The sequence below is a fragment of the Pleurodeles waltl genome, chromosome 3_1, assembly GCF_031143425.1.
Source record: "Pleurodeles waltl isolate 20211129_DDA chromosome 3_1, aPleWal1.hap1.20221129, whole genome shotgun sequence".
NCBI lineage: Eukaryota > Metazoa > Chordata > Amphibia > Caudata > Salamandridae > Pleurodeles > Pleurodeles waltl.
This window is the reverse complement of record NC_090440.1, coordinates 1,956,801,566-1,956,814,481: the sequence shown is the minus strand read 5'-3', so window position 1 is coordinate 1,956,814,481 and position 12,916 is coordinate 1,956,801,566. Positions and strand designations below refer to the sequence as shown.

The 12,916-nt window shown below is 42.1% G+C and overlaps 1 protein-coding gene and 1 long non-coding RNA gene across 5 annotated transcripts in view; one reads left to right on the top strand and one right to left on the bottom strand.

Annotated features, from left to right (window-relative positions):
* ZSWIM7 (zinc finger SWIM-type containing 7) overlaps positions 1–12,916 on the top strand; it is a 541,174-nt gene that overhangs the window by 428,149 nt on the left and 100,109 nt on the right. The window lies entirely within an intron of this gene.
* LOC138283487 (uncharacterized) overlaps positions 1–12,916 on the bottom strand; it is a 60,466-nt gene that overhangs the window by 15,995 nt on the left and 31,555 nt on the right. Inside the window, exon 2 of the long non-coding RNA XR_011201269.1 lies at positions 1,022–1,273. This is a non-coding gene — a long non-coding RNA (uncharacterized lncRNA). The remainder of the gene's footprint in view (positions 1–1,021; positions 1,274–12,916) is intronic.

Sequence of the window (12,916 nt, the reverse complement as noted above, 5' to 3'; positions counted from 1 at the left end):
TGACCCTTCTTGAATTTCTTAGATTTAACATTGTTACTAATGTATGGTGACTGTTGTGGAGTATAAGAAATAGTTCCTTGTTGCATGCTAAAATGAATCTATGGAGTCACCATTCTACTTTGAGTACAATTCAATTGAGGTATTCCTCCCATTGTAGTGTTTAGTATAGCAGCATTTTGTGTAGTTTGTATGGGGACTGGGTTGGGAGGAATGTTTATAGTCTGGGCCGGATTAAATATTTGAGGGCCAATAACCTGATGGCCAACATTTGGGACATTAGGGGCAGATCCAGGGGGAGGAGGAATAGTAACATGAGGAATGGGATTAGGGATATTAACGTTAACATTTTGCACTGGAGCACTGGGCTGGACAGGAACATAAGGCGGAGGATTGTCGAAAAGATTTTCCAACAATTCATCCTATGTAGTCCTTTGTTATATTCTGACTGAGAGGGATACATTTTGTTGGTAGTCATTCTAAATTCCCTGTCTCCCTGTTCAATATTGTGTTCTTTTTTAGCGTCACTATATTCTTTCAGTTTCAAGGCTGGTGGGTTTTGTTTTTCTTTTTCATATTCCTGGCCTCTTTCATGGCCCTTTTTCTATCCTCTTTTTTCCAGGTTTAATAACTGTCCCACATTGTCTGTCTAACATTTTTCTTAAATAGTTTCTGTTGTCAAAAATGTAATTTGTCATCGGCAAAGGATCCATTTAATGGCCACTGTCTGTCTCCCCCTTTCTTCGTATACTCGTGCCAAATTGTGCCCAAGAGGGTCGGGCCCGCACCTTATTTTTTCATTACTATCCAGGCTGGACTACCTTTGGCTGGACTACCTTCGGGTATAGACTCGTCCAGGCGAAGAGTCCAGAAAAAAGAACAACATTTAGAAATGCATTTCTTGAACTTACTCACGGTTGTCCTAAATGCGGAATTTACCTATGAGAAGGTCACAAACAAGTACCAAGATCAATATTATGTCAATACCAGAATACAAGTTACAAGTGGCATAGAACAGTCTCACCAAATAGGTCTGGTCCGGATCCTCGTATTCTTGAGGTCAAATGTCTCCTCGGCCTCCTACTGGGTCTCAGTGGGAGAAATTCTTTACAGCGAATGGAAGTTGGCGATGTTAGAAGGCAGCTGCAAGGAACTTGTCTTTTAGCAGGGGCCCCCACAATCCTTGGTCTCCTTCCTCTGTCGGATTTCTCTCAGTTACAAGCCACAAAATTTGTGAAATAAGTTTACCAGTCTCTTCTTGTAAGGAGCTGAATTTCTACAAGATAGAATAGAAGGATTCGGATTATGCTTCAAGATAGTATTTTATTCACTGCAGCGAGTCACTCCCAAAGAGTGTCTGATGACACTGTCTGGCCAAGAGCAACTGACCTCTCTTTGAGGCTTTGATGTTTTTATTGCAAAAACTGACTTTACCACACTTTAAATGTGTCATAATTTCCAAACACGTTCAAGCAAACATTTCCTGTAACACATTTGAACCACAAGAACAGGATGTTCAAACACAGAGATGATATATCTAAGAACATGGGGCTGTTAGCCCATCAGCAAAGTTTCAAAGGTAATTCTAAGAAACCAGCACATTTGCAAGAAATTAAATTAAGCAGGGCTGCTGAAGGCATACAGTTTTGCTCGTAGCACAGAACAAGTGGAACTGAAATGTTAGACAAAATGGAGCCCTCACGCCAAGTTAAGAAATCAATTTTTCACACTCTCACCAGGTTCTGTTATCCAGAATCCTTTGCAAACCTCAAAATGTGGCAAAAAAAAAAACTTTTTCCTCACGTTTCGGTGATGGAAAGTTCTGGAATCTGAGAGGAGCCACACATTTCCTTCCACAGAGCATTCTCCCAGGTCTCCAGATAAAAATGGTACCTCACTTGTGTGGGTAGACCTAGTGCCCGCGACACGAGATGCCCCAAAATACAACATGGACATATCACATTTTCCTAAAGAAAACAGACCTGTTTTTTGCAAAGTGCCTAGCTGTGGATTTTGGCCTCCAGCTCAGCCGGCATCTATGGAAACCTACAAAACCTGTGCATTCTTGAAAACTAGACACCTAGGGGAATCCAAGATGGGGTGACTTGTGGGGCTGTAACTAGGTTCTGTTACCCAGAATCATTTGCCAACAAAATTTGGCAAAAAAAACACTTTTTCCTCACATTTCGGTGATGGAAAGTTCTGGAATCTGACAGGAGCCACAAATTTCCTTCAACCCAGCATTCCCCCAAGTCTCCAGATAAAAATGGTACCGCACTTGTGTGGGTAGGCTTAGTGCCTTTGACAGGAGATGCCCCAAAACACAACATGGACATATCACATTTTCCAAAAGAAAGGTTGCACCTGCGTGTTTGGTCCTGGGCTCAGCAGCCATCGAGGGAAACCTACCAAACAGACATTTCTGGAAACTAGACACCCTAAGGAGGTCAGGGAGGTGTGACTTGTGTGGATCCCCCAATGTTTTCTACCCAGAATCCTCAGCAAACTTCAAATTTAGCATAAAAATCATATTTTTCCCACATTTCTTTGTGGGATCACTGCACCAGCAGAAATTTCCTGCCACCCAATGTTCCCTCAGCCTCCCAATAATAATGATACCTCACTTGTGTAGGTGGGCCAAGTGCCTGTGACAGGGAAGAGCCAAAAACAGGTCGAAAATGAGGGTGAACCAAAGTGGGTCCAAAAGGGCAGTTTGAAAAAAAAAAAGTTTTTAGGCTGACAGGTGGGGCAGAATTTTTATTCTTATAGATGCGACAATGCTGGATGGTAGGTATTTTGTGGATTCCTGCAGATTCCGAAAGGCTCCATCACAAAAATGTGTGGAAAATGTGTGATTTCAAGCAAAGTTGGAGGTTTGCAGGGCATTATGGGTAAGAAAATGGTGTGAGGTGCATGTGAAGCACACCACCCTTGACTCATCCAGATGCTTAGTTTTCAGATGTGTCTAGATCGTGTAGATTTTTCTAGTTGGCAGCATCCCAAACTCCAAAAAGTGCAGCCCTCACCATTCCACGTGGGAAGATTGTGATAGCTAAACAAGCTCTCATGGGCCAAATGTAAAACCAAAATTCTTGCTTGCTGTGGGATGAGATGTTTTAGTGTGCGGGGGAAGAGCTGAAAGACTGTCACTCCCTTCATTTGGGGTGGGGTCATAACCATGCCCATACTGGTTGGTAGCCACCACCCCACATTTTTTTTTTTATTCCTTGGCATCTAGTAGGCTTTCTGCCCCGTACTCTCTCTCCCCGGGGAGTGGATTGTGGGTAATTGCCCCATCTGGGCATAAAAACTTTGTCCCCATCGTTTATTTGGGGTGGGGAGTTCCAACAAGAGCTTACAATGACTAAGGCAACAGTTAAGAACATAACATGGCATGAGAATATTATTAGTTGAATAGTGAGCCGCTTAAAGTTGGTCTTGAAAGATGAAAGGGTACAAGTGGCTAGACCACAGGATTGCCAGAGGAAGGGGAACGCCTGGTTTAATGATGAGTGTAGGAAACTAAAGCCTTTGGTCACAAAAGGGGAGAAAAGGTTTAGTTTGAGATATGATTGTGTGATCTACAATATCCTCCAGAACTTGAAGAAAGTATATAAAAATACGGTACAAAATCAGAAGAGGGAATGCAAGAAGAGTTGGGAGTACCTCTTAGAGTCAATTGAAACAAAAAATTAAAAAAGGTTCTGAAAGCTAGCACAGGATGGTTCTGGAAAAACGTAGGGGAGCATGAAGTGCTTAGTGGATGAAGATGCCCAATCACAATAGCTACAGGAGATTTATAGCAATGGGTTGGAGGAGGCACTATGGTCAATAACCCCGTGGATGGAGGTAGATGAATACACCAGATCTCAATTTTTCGGTAGTTAACATCACATGTACTATATCAGATCTGGTACTGACCAGGGCAGCCGGCCTGGATAATCTTCTGGCTATTTTTTATAAAGACCAGATCTGATTGGTGGGCGGAATTCTATGGCCGGATGTTCAATAATGTATTGGTTTTCAGGGCAGTTCTCGGAAAATTGGAGAAGTGCAATTGTGAGACCTTATTTATAAAAGAAAAGGACCCAAAAAAGTATAGACTGATCAATTTTCTGGATGTCAGGGAAAAGCTGTTCTCAAAAATTATTCTGGGGAGACTTTAGGAATGGGCTGAACTGAATTGTAACTTCCCCCCAGAGCAGGGTGGTTTTAAGGAGGGCCACTCAACTATGGAGCATTGTTTTTCCCTTCTGTTCATTGCACAGAAGTAGCTAGACGAAGGGGCTAGGTTGTTTTATTGTTTTGTTGACTTACACGCTGATTTTGATCTGGTGGACCATAAGCATTTATATGAAACCCTAATTAAGCAGGGTATTCCAAAGTGCTTGCTGAGGTTAATTCAAGAATTGCACACGAATAACTGGGTCCAAGTTATTACAGATGTGGAGGGGACCCTAATGCAAAGAATTGTAATCAACAATTTGTTGCAGCAGGGTTGTGTGTTGGCCCTGCTACTATTTTCTTTGTTTATTGCTGGTTTGCCAGCAGCACTGGTTGTGAAAAGCGGCACTAGCCCCAAACTGGATGGGAATCATGTGGCATGTCTTTTGTACTCCCGTGATCTTGTGATTATAGATCAAACGGAATTGGGTCTGCAAAGAAAGCTGGATGCATTTTCAAAATATTGCCAAGCAAAGAAACTTGGAGTGAATCAGAAGAAGACTTAAGTGTTGTGTTTTGGTAGGAAAAGCTCTAGATTTAGTTAGTATTTAGGTGGTAAAAAGTTGGATCAAGTAAAGGAATACAAGTATTTTGGGGTCTGGTTCGAGGCGTGTTTGAGATGGGTTGTGCACAGTGAATCAGGGAAAGCAAAAGCCCTTGGTAAGCGGCCTGAAAACATTTAATAGGGACTATGGTGAGATGCCCCATAGACCAGTGTTAAAAGCCTGTGCCGCTATGATACCCTCACAATTTCTATACAGGGAGTGCAGAATTATTAGGCAAATGAGTATTTTGACCACATCATCCTCTTTATGCATGTTGTCTTACTCCAAGCTGTATAGGCTTGAAAGCCTACTACCAATTAAGCATATTAGGTGATGTGCATCTCTGTAATGAGAAGGGGTGTGGTCTAATGACATCAACACCCTATATCAGGTGTGCATAATTATTAGGCAACTTCCTTTCCTTTGGCAAAATGGGTCAAAAGAAGGACTTGACAGGCTCAGAAAAGTCAAAAATAGTGAGATATCTTGCAGAGGGATGCAGCACTCTTAAAATTGCAAAGCTTCTGAAGCGTGATCATAGAACAATCAAGCGTTTCATTCAAAATAGTCAACAGGGTCGCAAGAAGCATGTGGAAAAACCAAGGCGCAAATTAACTGCCCATGAACTGAGAAAAGTCAAGCGTGCAGCTGCCACGATGCCACTTGCCACCAGTTTGGCCATATTTCAGAGCTGCAACATCACTGGAGTGCCCAAAAGCACAAGGTGTGCAATACTCAGAGACATGGCCAAGGTAAGAAAGGCTGAAAGACGACCACCACTGAACAAGACACACAAGCTGAAACGTCAAAACTGGGCCAAGAAATATCTCAAGACTGATTTTCCTAAGGTTTTATGGACTGATGAAATGAGAGTGAGTCTTGATGGGCCAGATGGATGGGCCCGTGGCTGGATTGGTAAAGGGCAGAGAGCTCCAGTCCGACTCAGACGCCAGCAGGGTGGAGGTGGAGTACTGGTTTGGGCTGGTATCATCAAAGATGAGCTTGTGGGGCCTTTTCGGGTTGAGGATGGAGTCAAGCTCAACTCCCAGTCCTACTGCCAGTTCCTGGAAGACACCTTCTTCAAGCAGTGGTACAGGAAGAAGTCTGCATCCTTCAAGAAAAACATTATTTTCATGCAGGACAATGCTCCATCACACGCGTCCAAGTACTCCACAGCGTGGCTGGCAAGAAAGGGTATAAAAGAAGGAAATCTAATGACATGGCCTCCTTGTTCACCTGATCTGAACCCCATTGAGAACCTGTGGTCCATCATCAAATGTGAGATTTACAAGGAGGGAAAACAGTACACCTCTCTGAACAGTGTCTGGGAGGCTGTGGTTGCTGCTGCACGCAATGTTGATGGTGAACAGATCAAAACACTGACAGAATCCATGGATGGCAGGCTTTTGAGTGTCCTTGCAAAGAAAGGTGGCTATATTGGTCACTGATTTGTTTTTGTTTTGTTTTTGAATGTCAGAAATGTATATTTGTGAATGTTGAGATGTTATATTGGTCTCACTGGTAATAATAAATAATTGAAATGGGTATATATTTTTTTTGTTAAGTTGCCTAATAATTATGCACAGTAATAGTCACCTGCACACACAGATATCCCCCTAACATAGCTAAAACTAAAAACAAACTAAAAACTACTTCCAAAAATGTCAGCTTTGATATTAATGAGTTTTTTGGGTTCATTGAGAACATGGTTGTTGTTCAATAATAAAATTAATCCTCAAAAATACAACTTGCCTAATAATTCTGCACTCCCTGTATGATGCTGAGTTGCAGTGTGTGAATGGTAAAAACAATTCGGACAGGGAAGAGGGGAAATGTTTAAAAACGTATTGTCCCTACCAGCATCAGCTTTGATACAGGCTGTGAGAGCGGAAGCGGGCATGGAGTATATTGGCACAAGCGGCCCTAGTTAGGTTCTGGATACGGCTGAGGGTGGGGGAAGAGCAGGAATGAGATTGTAAAAAGTGAAAGGACATATGCTAAGAGGGTATGGAAAAGGCTGGAGGAATCTTTGATAATATGAAGGTGATGCTGGGCCTGTAAGATCTGCATAAGGAGGTTTCCAAGATGGAACTCGAGGTATATTCTAAAGAGCTGTCTAGAGATTACGATCATCAGGTCCTTGGGGGCAAAAACACTGTTCAATTTATGACTGTGGCGTTGCAAAATGAAGAATGTTTCCCTTATTTGGACTTCTTGCCCAACCGAAGACTGAGACATGAACTATTAAGGATAAAACTCATGCCTGGTACGGGAATTTACAGAGAAAAAAGGATATGACAGATTCCGCTGGCAGATGTACCTGTGGCCTGAGAACTAAATGCAACATTTTGCACATTATAATGGGTTTTCTAATAGTTTTGCACTTCCGGAGAATTATTCTACGTCCTCTCTTTATAAATCAGGGTATTGGGTATCGAGCAGAAGCAATAGCATTTTTAACTGATATGTGTTTCTTGGACACTGCATGCGCCGTCGGAAGATTCGTGATTGCTATGAAAAAGTTTTTTTAGGGCACCTGGAAGTGCTTCTTTTTGTGTATGGCGGTTTCAATGTATGTATGTTTAGATATTTTAGTTATTATATGGCGGTTGAAGGACAAACGAGAGGGTGTATAGTAATGACTGTGGGTTTTACACTGGGAGAATAAAAGTCTCATGGGTGGTTATTTATTGCATGTAACCGTTGGGATGTATTTTAAGAAGGGGGTTTATGTTGTTTAAAGACTTGTTGTCTGAATAAACATTTATTGACTGACTGACTGACTTCAAAGAAAGAGAACTGAGACTCAAAGGTTTCCGAACTTACCTGGTTAGAATTACATTGTCCATAGAACCACTGTTAAATCAATAGTAGCGCCTTACCTTGTGAGTTTTTTTTTTAAACTATGTGGCATCCTACCTCAGTCTTAGGATAGGACCTTCCTTTTTGTGTAGTTCTATATTGTCCCTGCCCTGCATTTCCTAGATGAAAACAAAGGCTTGGCCATTCTAAAACCTATATTTCTGACTGGACATTGAGTTATGGTATCACTCATATTGTAACTGAGTTCCGAGGCTGCTACCACGTACTCCCATTTTGCTTGACTGCTTGCCCTTGGTTTCTATGCGTATTGTAGTGTAAAAACGAGTAACCTGTTATCCAGCTGAGGTGTAGTTGTGCCAGGGGCTCTGTGGAAACACTGGTTAACAGTACCCACCATGGATAGTAGCATTAGGACTGTGGCTCTTTGGTCCCCCTTCAAGCCCAGACAGTTTCAATATTTAGGAAAACAGGCAGTTGTGTCTTGTTTCCTCTGGTGCTCTTGTGTATTGAAACCTTTATCCTGTAATATTTCTTTCTTTATCCCAAAAGACCAGAGAAGTGTAATTGAAAGTATGCATCACAGAGAAGCTGACACACACTATACTTCAATAACACAAAGACTTTTACAAGCTCGAAGAGCTGACAGGCGTCTTCCTCGTTCCTTTCATTAAAACACAAAAGGAAAAATTATAGGTCAGAAAAAGTTTTTTTTTATATGTGCCATGTACAAAAAAGCTAACCATGGAGCATAAATTGCAGCCAGCTGCTTTCGGCACAGCAGGGGTGGTGTTGGCTGCTTTCCTAAAGACAAATCACTGGATGGAGAGAGATATCGTAGAGGGCTTTGCATGCATTGTCAATTTTGCCTAAAATACAACTTTGGAAGTGTAGTATTTCTCCACCACTTAATGTTGTTGATCAATAGCATATTGAAGTGGCCACCTGTCTTTAAAATGCCACGTTTCATCTGTTTCTGAAAATAGGAAGGGTCAGCTATTCCCGAATTGTTGTCTTGTTTGGTTTAAGTGTGTTGCAGAGTTTTAAAACAACGACTTTCGGGCATTTGCTGCCCAATCTGACGCTGAATACGAAGGCAGTGCCAGAATACTCCCGGGACCGGAAGGACGTAGCTGTGGTTTAGACGTTAATAATCACAACGCTATAGCCGGGAAGAGGTCTGTTGCCTGGTCTTCCCTCGGTCACCGCCCGTGAGTGCAAGCGATGGTCCGTATTCAGCCAGCGGAGCTGCTCGCGCATGATGTCCGGTGGTTGGTTATACACTGCAAGGCTAGCAAGGACTGACGTGGTCTTGTTGCAGACAGCCTGAAGCTTATGAAGGGGCGCTGCCCTGGACACTGCCTTGCTGTGGAAACCGGAGACCCAGGAGACGTTGGTAGTCTTAATCAAACCATGTAGATTGCCGATCAGTGTTTATCCCCCTCTCGAGCTGTGCATTCTTTGTGATGGCGTCCATACGCCCGAGTCTGATGTCCAAGTTGTTCTTAGATGTTTGGTGTATCTAGCTAGCTACAGGGTGCCTCGAAAGGGTGGGGTGATGAAGTCCCCACTGTCAAGGTAAAGCGCCTCAGTGTCATCACTATCCAGTTCTATTCAGATGTCTCTTATTCAGTTATGCACCAGCCTCAAACCCTGCCCACAGCTCACAGTGCAACTGGAATCCAGTGGGAGGGTCAGAGTGGGTCTTAAAGTTATGTTTAGGCCCAGATAATGTCCGGCTTCGGAACAGGGTAAGGGTAGAGGTTAAAGTAATGGTTGTCATGTTGTAGTATTTTCTTCATTCTGATATTCTTCATATGTTTTTATGATTGTCAACACAATGTAAGATGCAGTTTTCTTCATAGCAGGTTCTTAATCACTTTTTTTTCAAATAAAGGTTGTCATTGTCGCATTGATACAGACAAACTATATTCCACTTCCACTTCACATTGTGGGCGATGTTTCCTAAAGATTGCCTAGGACAACTGCAGAATAATTCTGTGTACCAGTATACACTCTCGCAAACCCTCTGTGGCATGTGTGAGCTTCACATGTTATAAAGTTGGTGTGCCATGTATGGACTATCCTTCTTGAACTAATAAGTAGGCAAATTAAGATTTGAATGAAAGCTGCACTGTGTGTTTTCAGTGTTCTTTAGTACTTTTTGGAATAAGATGCACAATAAACCTTCGTAATGGGGCAAAAGAAAGCGGGGCTTATATCAGAGGGACATTCAGTCTTGCCTATAGGTTACTTTAGTTGGGTCAAGGAAAGACGCCCTCTGCAGAATCATATCCGATTCCTATTGGTGCAGTTGCGAACCTAAAGGGAAATTCGGATACTTTGTTTCCTCACTTCTGCTTTTTATTTAAACATTTGCCCACAATTGAGCATCATGCGCGTTTCGCCAGACTTCAGCTATTTCAGCTAAGTTGTTCTCTGATATTTTATCGATAATAAAGGGGTAGGGAGTTAGTCTGCAGAGTCTGAGGTTTGAACATCTTGGTCTGGTTGGGAGCAGTACTTTTCTTCTCCTGCAGGGCTTGACCGCAGCTTGGCTGTGGGGCAAAGATACTGTTTTTGGATTCTCCCTTACCTTTTCAGCATCAGTGAGCGAGGAACTTCAAGCTTGGATCCCTTGTGTCCAAACGTATGAGCACAAGTACGGAGGAAGAAAGAAAGTGCATAAGACTGCAATGATGGGCAATTCACTGATTTATCCCACGGCAGAGACTGGATACTCGAGTGCGTTAGTTAAGTGTTTTGTGCCAGTATGAAAAATTAACTTGCATGCATGTTCAAACATCTGAAAGACACAGCATAGATGCTCTGGTCGATGTAAAGCCGAGCTTGTAAACACAGCAGATTGTTTATTGCTAGTCATATCATTTGTAGTTATAACCGGTCTTAAGCGCGTATCCCTATATTTAATACTTTTCATTTTTCTCATGGTTGTTGTGACCTATTTGTTTGGCTACTATTGGTCACAGCAACCCTGAGATACACATATGTATTTATACATTGTCTTTCTACAATTTGTGTTTCCTAGGAAGTTGTGGCAAGGAGCCCAGAATCCCTCAAGTGAGACATGAATTCATGCTTTTCTGGAGTTGACCTCCCAGCACATCGACTACACAGTATGATTGACAATAACCAGAAACATACTGTGCTTGTCTTGCTTTTTTCAGACGTCGTGTGCCTTCCATGCAGTTATCTCTGGCCTTATGCATGACCTCTTCCCATACTGTACTCGTTAATTTACCGGAAGGCTGGAGTTCAACTTGAACAGACAAAAATTTAAACAACAGCTACATTTTAATGTCGGGGAAATCTTGAATTGCAACATACCCATCTCATTGCTATTTTACTAAACCATTTGTTCCCAAACTTTTGACTTCTGTGCACCCCCACTTTATCATTACTGGAACCCGGGGACCCCCGCTGAATCATTCTTGGAATCTGCCACAGCCCCCCCCCCCCCACCCCCCCACCCCCCCCCCCACCCCCACTGAGTCATTACTGAAAGCTGAGTACCCAATCTCTTAATATTATTTAATTTTCTAAGCAGTCGCAGAGCCCCTGAAGAGGCTTCGTGGATCCCCAGGGTTCCCCGGATCACAGGTTGGGAACCACTGCACTAAACAATCTTTTGTAGTTTAGTCCGTGTTTTAGTTCCTCAACTGATGAGAACTTTCTTCCTTGCACATTGTCGAAGTTGACAGTAATGTTACACTTCTTGTTCCAAGGATAAAACTGAAAAGAAAACGTGTTTGTTGAGGGTCCCATATTGGAACTCTCTTCCTCAAACTTTTTTGCATATTTCCAACCTGACCATCCTCAAAGCACAGAAGACATTGCTGTTCTAATTGAGAGGATAACCTGTGTCAAGGGACCCTTTTTGGTTGGTGCGTGCATTATAACTGTTATGATTGGTTTGTTGGCAATAAGAGTAGTGCTTTGATCTTGTCTTTTTTATCACTTGAGGTCTTTCTATGGATACTACCTGGCACTAAGTAATAGTTTTGATACTTTCATTTTTTTGATGTCTTGTGTTCCCAGCTACAAATTACGGAACGTTATACCCTCTTACTTTAGATAAATGTAACACACGCCTACTTCCATGATGGAGAATGTGGCTTCAAATCATAAAATTGCATCCTCATTTCAGTAGGTAGAGCAGTGCATCAGCACATTAATCAAATGTAATCACTTCTAATTATAAATTACTGTGAAACTATTAAATAAACAAACCTTTTAATGTGGTCATTGATAACTTGATAATTATTTATGCTGGGTTTTAGGCTTATCTTCCATCAAGAATAATTTCACTAAATCTTCTCTTCTGTTTCTAATGAGTGTCATTTTTCAGACATTTCACCACCAGTTTCTAAACTGGAGCTGTGTTCTATGCATTGATTAAACTTGCACGTCCTCTGAAAACCTAATTGAGTTTACCCATCCCTCTGTTGGGATTTTACTTTGTTTGATAATATCATTTCAACAGTTCTACATTCTGAACAACACTCGGCCTACTTTCAGAGCTCACAGGAATATTTGCTTGCATGTTCTTTTTGGGAACTTGTTTCAGAAGGGCCACAGCAATGATGGGCTCAATGTTCAACATGAAAGACTTTCATATATTGAACTTTACCTTTGTGGTGAATTCAAAACTGAGCACCAAGTACACCCATTTACCACCTGCCTTTTAAGGTCTCAAAGCCAAGCAGCCTTACTCAGGTGGTGTGGGGTAGAAACTCTGACTCAGTGAAATATATATCTTTAATAGCCAATAAATCATTGTCCAGCCAGTGCTTTTACTTAAACATAAAATTAGCTTTGTGGCACACACCTAAATACTACACATGATATACAGCAGGCAAAAAACTGTATATGTTTATTCCGAAGAACGTCATACTGTTTTGATATTACGTTCCCCAAACAACATCTCGGTGCAAGAACAGTTTCAGGAGATCTCGAAGGGTTAGGAGGACATATCTTTCTGTTACTTCCCAAGGCAGTGCTTGTTCTTAAAAAAAAGTGATCATAGGGCATAGTTAGTCTCTTCTAACGTGTATTATGCCTACTAAGGTGTCTGCAGAAATCTGCGTCCTCCTTGATTTTGCACAATACCTTTTGAGTGTGATGTACAGGCACCTCTCCTAATCTATATAATCTGCTGGGGACTGGGCGTTGCTGTCAGCCGAGTGTGTGAGCACATGTTGATTGGAATAGCAGAGCTTGTCTTTGCCGCAACCAACAGTCTACTGCATTGCCCTTTGGCAGTGCGTTAGAAGTAGGTGTGTGCCTCCAAATCAGATGAAGAGAAATAC